This window comes from Crassostrea angulata, chromosome 1, assembly GCF_025612915.1.
Source record: "Crassostrea angulata isolate pt1a10 chromosome 1, ASM2561291v2, whole genome shotgun sequence".
NCBI classification, from domain to species: Eukaryota; Metazoa; Mollusca; class Bivalvia; order Ostreida; family Ostreidae; genus Magallana; species Magallana angulata.
The window spans coordinates 52,398,141-52,405,960 of record NC_069111.1 but is presented as its reverse complement, the minus strand read 5'-3'; the positions used below and the strand labels follow the sequence as shown (position 1 = coordinate 52,405,960).

General features: G+C 34.0%; 1 pseudogene; it reads right to left on the bottom strand.

Moving 5' to 3' along the window:
- Positions 1-856: 856 nt before the first annotated feature.
- Positions 857-7,583, bottom strand: LOC128171618 (uncharacterized; annotated as a pseudogene).
- Between the last annotated feature and the right edge of the window lie 237 nt (positions 7,584-7,820).

Genomic DNA, 7,820 nt, shown 5'->3' with positions numbered 1-7,820 from the left:
TCCAGTTATGATCTCCTTGGCATGACCTAAATGTCTTTGGATATTATCAGTTGTTGGTATGTTATCATCAGGTGTGGGTACATTATCATCAGCTGTTAATTAATGTCCATACAGACAAGAGTAAAATAGATAAGCAAGGATAATAATACATTATATGTAACACAATCTGTTATTGCTAATTGTGTTACAATGTTATCGTTTATTAAAATCTTTTTGCAACGGATGCCTTCCTGACATCTTACTTGTTTACGGCGAACGATTTTTAACATTCTTATTTAATCCATCTGCTGTAATGATGGCATCTTGTAACAGGCTACTTTAATTTAAACAAGTATTCCTTTTAAAGGAATGATCGTCATGTAATATCATTAATCAGCTCTGTTAAAGTAATACGAGAGCATTTCGCTGCACGCAATAAACTATATACACCCTCGTTTTGTTTATTTTCGAAATATCAAGGCATGAATAAGCTTTACTTTTAGCATGCAATTTATACTTCCGATAGACATTCTTACGCATAAGTAAGGATCATAAGTATCATAAGTAAGTAAACGTGATTTGAATCATTATGTATGTAACTGTATAAATGTTTTAGTTTCAAGGCAAACGGATAAAAGTAACGTTTTTTTAGTAATCTACGTGATATTAAAAATTTAAGTGAGGTTTGTCATTGCATAGTTGATAATTCGTGCGCAAATAGTTAAATTTGCCGGATGCCTCATATGGACACACCTGTTATCGGCCGATCACAAAAATATGTAGAGTTCTGTCATTTTCAAAGAATACCGGTATTCAATTCTGTGGAGTTTATGCCAGTACATCAATGAGGTGAGTTTCTCCTTGTCTACACACACTGTCAGAAGAACTGTCGCGTGTGAGAATATATGATATCGTCAAGTCCGGGAGAGGTACACCAGTTACTCTGGGGGTCGTTTTGGACACCTAAACAGTCCAAGTCTTCCCTTGTCTGTCCCGGACACAAAAATGTGGATGGGATCAAAGTTCTGTCGTCCATGTCATAAGTTTTGGTTCCAGTGCGACGAGAGAACACGTGAATGTATTCTGAAAAAGACAAAACCACTTATAAAAATTACTAATAGATTTTTTTTAAAGTATAAAAATAGACACTGAACGTGTATTTTTTAAAACTTACTAGCATTCAAAAGATCCATCAGGTCCAAGACATTTGAAAGGTTCTTGGTGCCTAACAAGATTTTCGTTCCTGATTCTTATAGACTTTTTGCCTCTTCGTAGGGATAAACTTGGGATGGAATCCAAATGCAAGTCTGATATTCGCGCAACCATTCGTCACGCCCTGTCACACAATCTGAGGACAAACACAAACATTACACACTCGAAAGGTTTAAACAAAATATTTTCGCATTACTTTGCAAAACGATATATATAACTTTGAACATTCTTACATTCTGACATCTTCTGATAAAACTGGTTTCGGTGAACGTTGGAGGTTCTTTTAAATCTTCTTCCGTCATACAAGTCGCACTCTAATGTGTTTGCGTAATTACGGAAAAGTTGACATGAGGGTTTCATCTGGCATTCCAATTCGCACAAAGAAGTGGCACTTCCATTGACGGACTTCTGCTATCCCTCCATCTAGTAGCCGGGGCACGATTTTTCAGACATAGGGACCAAAGCAATCTAAAAACATAATGATTTCTTAAGATTTTTTCAATGTGCAAGTTTTTTTATTGGATGAAATGAAAAATGAAATAAGGGTATTCAATGATACGATTTTTCTATTGTGTTCATTGAAATAAACCTTAAAGTGTTGTTTCCACTTAATATCAATTTTAAGGTAAACATATATAGCATTCCATATTACAACATTATCACATTCAAAAATAAGATGCTTTGTATTTTCATTCCTCTGGCCTATTTTAAATTGACTATGGGTTTCTATATTCCGTTAACTCAAATAAATATTATTACAAAGAATATTATTCAATACTTTGTAATTAAATTCTGCTAAACGTTTGTCACAAATATCTAGTAATTTACATCTGTAAATATATTTTCAAGCAACAGAATCAATTATATACGGAAGCCCGTTGGTGCCACGTACGAAAAATATTTTATCTGGCTGCCGCCAGATAATTATTTGGCGGCCGCCACTTATTATCTGGCGGCCGCCACATAATTTTCTGGCGGCCGCCATATAATTTTCTGGCGGCCGCCACATAATTATCTGGCGGCCGCCACATAATTATTTGGCGGCCGCCAGATGAAACCTGGCTTCCTGATGCGCGCGCATGTTTTAATGGGAGCTTTTTAGGGAGTTTTGGATACACTCTAATTTATTAGATTTATTAATTATTTCTGAAACTTGACATTAAATATCAATTGCAGAGCTTAGGGTTTTGAAAAACTGGTTGAGTTGAATGTATAGAAGACTTTGTTGTTAGAATCTAGAATGAATTTTATATTACTTTGTGCTTTGTATTATACATGTATGGTGTAAAACATGGTATTTTAGAGTTGATTCTGAACTTTTAAAACTGAACTAAACACCCGTTCAGGAAATCTCATAGGCGTCGGAACCGGGGGGGGGGGGGGGGGGGGGGGGGGGGCTTAGCCCCCACTTTTTTTGCAAAGATAGACCTAACCATTGGGTAAATAGCATCATAGAGGGATCAGCCCCCCCCCCCCACTTTTTCTCGCAGCAAAGAGAATTGTCCCTAAATTTACCTTGAAAGAGTAAGAAGTTGGAGTCATATGCATGCTAGCGCCCCCCCCCCCTAATTTGGGAATTAGTTTTTTTCCTCAATATTTCTGAGGATTAGTCTAGCCCCCCCCCCCCCCCCCACTTTCAATTTGCTTCCGACGCCAGTGAATCTTAACATTAAAAAACCTTAACTTGAGAGGAATTTTATGTAAACATGTATAAGTAAAGGAACGCACTGCCTTCTATATGTTTTTTTTATTTTGGTGTAAGAATTTACCAACGCAGATAAAAGTCAGCTTTATTGACCACGACAGCTAGTACAGGCAATATTATCACGAGAGCAGATCCATCTATGACTTTATAAGGATAAACTAGGATAAGTGTGTACTAGCATTTGTGGCCATAAAAATTAAACTATTTAACTGACTGGGTTGTTAAACTCTTATTCCAAATCACATTAAAAGGCAGTACAATAAAAAGACCGTGATCGGCCACAGTCTCTCTGGGTAAATCAAAGTACTGAGAGTCATGAAAGGCGGGGTCTTGAAAGTTTGAATTTATAATTGTTCACGTTTTCCTCCATTATGTTCCAAAAATTATGAGTTTGAATTAGCTGTTTCAATCTACATGTAGTATGGTAAAGTTCGGCTTTTTGCATTTGCCTGATAGTTTGTCATAAGTTTGCTAAATCCCGACCGGGACTGTTCTTCATAATCGTGTCTTTTACTAATTAACAATTTTTAATTGTCAATGAGTCCATGACTTAGTCATAGACTCATTGACAATGAAAAATTGTTAATCAGTAAAAGACAATTGTAGAAAATTGACACAACGGTATATTATGTAAAATAAGACCCCAAGAAAATTTTTTAAAAAATACAACTAACCGGGAAAATCAAAACAACTATATTTAGGTATATTAGGGGGGCGGGGCTAGCATGCATATGACTCCAATTTCTTACTCTTTCAAGGTAAATTTAGGGACAATTCTCTTTGCTGCGAGAAAAAGTGGGGGGGGGGGCTGAACCCTCTATGATGCTATTTACCCAATGGTTAGGTCTATCTTTGCAAAAAAAGTGGGGGCTAAGCCCCCCCCCCCCCCTTAGCCCCCCCCCCCCCCCGGTTCCGACGCCTATGAGATTTCCTGAACGGGTGTTTAGTTCAGTTTTAAAAGTTCAGAATCAACTCTAAAAAACCATGTTTTACAACATATATGTATAATACAAAGCACAAAGTAATATAAAATTCATTCTAGATTCTAACAACAAGGTCTTCTATACATTCAACTCAACCAGTTTTTCAAAACCCTAAGCTCTGCAATTGATATTTAATGTCAAGTTTCAGAAATAATTAAAATACTAATAAATTAGAGTGTATCCACAACTCCCTAAAAAGCTCCCATTAAAACATGCGCGCGCACCAGGAAGCAAGGTTTTATCTGGCGGCCGCCAAATAATTATGTGGCGGCCGCCAGATAAAATATTTTTCGTACGTGGCACCAACGGGCTTCCGTAATTATACATATCATATTATGTGTTATACTTCTTTTGTACAACAGTCTGATAAGAAGGTTTAATAAACTTTTTATATACTATATTTTCATAGAAAAAACTACATCTTTTCTCTATAACATTCTCATAATCTGAATAGAAATTGAAATGATTATTGTTTTGCACAATAATGAACTTAAAATTAAAATCAAATTTTCTACACTAATTGCTTGAAAAGAGAGGAGAGAGATAATTCACAAATTCAGTTTGATGTATTTTAAATACAGTCTTTGAAGTCTGCAAGAGACTTGAAATAACCTTCATCATCTTATAAATCGTTTATATAATTATAGAACTCCACATGTAATCCAGTTTTTTTTAAAAAAGGGGAATTTCCCTTGTACAAAGAATTGCAGTTGTTCCATATCAATTGTTGTACAATTTGATGTGGTGAAATATTTTCTAGGTGTCCAGGTAGCGTAGTGGACAATGCACTCGCTTTTCACCGCTGCGACCCGAGTTCGATCCCCGTGATCGACAGAGGTCGTATGTGATAAGGTTTGGCGGTCGCCCGCTTGGACATGTGGGTTCTCTCCGGGTACTCCGGCTTCTTCCCACACCAATGACCCCCTCGCGCTAACATCCGTGCCAACGAGAGATATTAATATAAGTTGTAGAACTTGTTTATCAATCGTTGTAAAATAAATAAAGTTCAGTTTTTTATTTTCTAGGTTTTTTAGGCTTACATTCATTGAATGAGCATAACACTTGTTGATAAAACATTGGTAATTCTCCATCTTTTTGCATATTTTTTTTTCATCTTTTCAGTGAATTGTAAAGTGTAGTTAACATCTATGTTTATTTGTTTACAGTAAGAATCTAAAATTTTGTACGAAACGTTTTTGTTTATTTTTTGAATTCGAGGAACCCATGAAGCTTTTAATGCCTTTATTTTGCATTCAATATCAAAAACTGCCAACCTACCGTTTAATACATTACCTATTAAAGTATTGCGCTTAATTCTTTCGGTTTTATCCCAAATAAATTCATTGAATAAGTGTTGAATTTTTTTATTAGGTCATTTTCAGGAGAAGTAGGTATTGAAGCACGGACTGTAAGTTTAGATAAAGCAAGTGTGTTATTTATGTATGATTAACCAAATTAAGTTAATTTTCTTCTTTTCCAAGAATCAAAAAGCTTTTCAATATCATGATAGATTTTCATCCAGTTCTTATTATAACATTCTACTTTATCGTGATATCTTACTGCTTTGTTTGTAGTTTTAATACCATAGAGCTCATCATAAAGATTTTTAGAGGTCCTAAAAGAATACATTCTGTTTTGTTTATGTTTATTTCAGATCCAGCGTGTTCACAAAATTCGTTTAGCATTTCTTAAGCATGTTTCATTGACATTCAATCTCTTAGGGCTATACTATGATCATCTACATGTGGAAAGTTTTTTATTTCACTGTTGTTTATTGTTATCCCTTTTATGTTCTGATTACTGTTTATCCCAATAGCTAAAATTTCAGAAACAAAAAGATATAGCAAGGCAGAAAGCGGAGAACCCTGTCTAATTCCGCGAGTCATTGTGCATGATTTTGACAGCCATCCGGGGTTTTTTTCATCTTAAATACTGGATAAGTATAAAACATAGTGGCCCATTTTATGAAATTATTGTTAAGGTTAATTCTTTCTAGAACCTTAAACAAGAAATTCCACTCTACTTAATAGAATGCTTTTTCAAAGTTTAAGAAAAGTAATATACCATCAAGTTTCACGTTATTTTACAATATAATTATGCAAGGATCACCATTACTTCATATCTTCATACAGGGTCAGAGACTTTTGGAATTTTATTACTATTGAAGGTAAATCTAGTAATAATCAAGATTAAGGTCAACAACTTTGTTAGTTTGGTGTATCATGCAACTTCATAATATTTTTATTCAACATTGAATATAGTTACCGAATTTTTACTTTTTATCAAATTTGTTGCCCAGTTTTAATATCTTTGATAAAAGTACTAAGTTACACGTTTTATCTTATTTCAAAAAATAATTATGCCTTCAACATTTTGGCATATTTCTAAGATTTAGTCAAAAATTATGAAAAATAGCACATTTTCTTGTAGTTTTTGAAGAGAAAAATGTGTCCACAGCCGTTGCCCACAACGAAATTAATATATCTTATATAATATAACATGATAAAGTTTTAGTGTGAGTTCATCGTAGGCGACAGCTGCGGACATAGTTTTCTGTAGAAAAAACACAGAAGAATTGGTATCTTCTGCTCAGTTTTATGAAAATTAAGCGAAAATGTACTGAACCCTTGTGAAACGTCTTATTGTGTAATAATTGATAGATTTTTAATTTGTGGGTATTTTTGTGTAAATAAATGTTGCATTTCCATTTTTTTGTAAACTTTTTTATTAATCACTCTACAACAAGGCAAAATATGATTGAAACCGTACCTAGTTCTTTCGAACTCGAGTATTATGTTTTTGTTTAAAATATTAAGATAAAACTTTATATACTGATTTTAGCTATGTATGCCATATCCAATGCTATCTTTGCGATGCTAGAAACAAGCAGAACCAACGTGTGTCAGTACGATGAACTATTTGAAAAAAGAAAACCTCATGACAAATGCAACACACTTTTATTGGTATTACTGAGTAAAATAAATATTTAATATATTTAAGGAGAAATGGATATTTTCAATGCATGTAAATTTATGAAATATTCACCATGGTTTGAATTTGCGTATATGCGTGGGAAAAGTAATCGAAAGAAACAACAATGAGAAAGACCCATGGTGGCAAGTTTGTTTTCAAATTAAAACAAATAATAATACTTTTATGATGTAGAAAAAATATTTTTTCGGAACTTTCTAAACTACGAATGAATAAAAGCTAACAATATCAATAAACACATAGACCAGCGTTATCATAACTAAGCAGAGAATAAATGAAATATAACGTCAATATTACTCAAAGCATTCTTATTTCTCGGTCTTTTCCTTTCTCTCGTCTCCAAATGAGATAGCTCACTTTCAACATTCCGATCACGAGTCGACATCTTGTTTTCAAACTGAAGAAACTTGCAAAATTAATTCAGACAGGGGCATTTACGGTTATGGCCAGAATGCTGAAAAGTAAATTGGAAATTATATTGAATACTTTTAAATGCGTTTAAATAAAATTTTGCAATTTGCAGAAAATATATAACATGTCCCATTATGGAAAAACGCGAACATTTCTTAAAAACATTTTTTTCTATACGGCATATAATTCATAAATATCTGCAAACTCTCCTAACTTTAATTATTTCTCGCAAATGAAAATATTTTAAAAATCTCACCTTGAAACAGTGTCGACAACAACAGAATCCACCAAAAGAGTCCCATACTTGTTCATAGAAGATTTTAGTGAGTAATTGGTGTGGCACGGCGTTATAAACGGCAATAATATGGAAATCCGTAATTAATGCAGGGGTTCGAACTTTCATTCCAACCATCATTATCTCCAGTATAATTACATCCATCAACATATCGATCATCATAGCTCTTCTCTTTGAATTCCTCCCTCCCATTATATGAAAAGATACTTTAATTAAAGACTATGACTTGCATGAAATCTTGAAT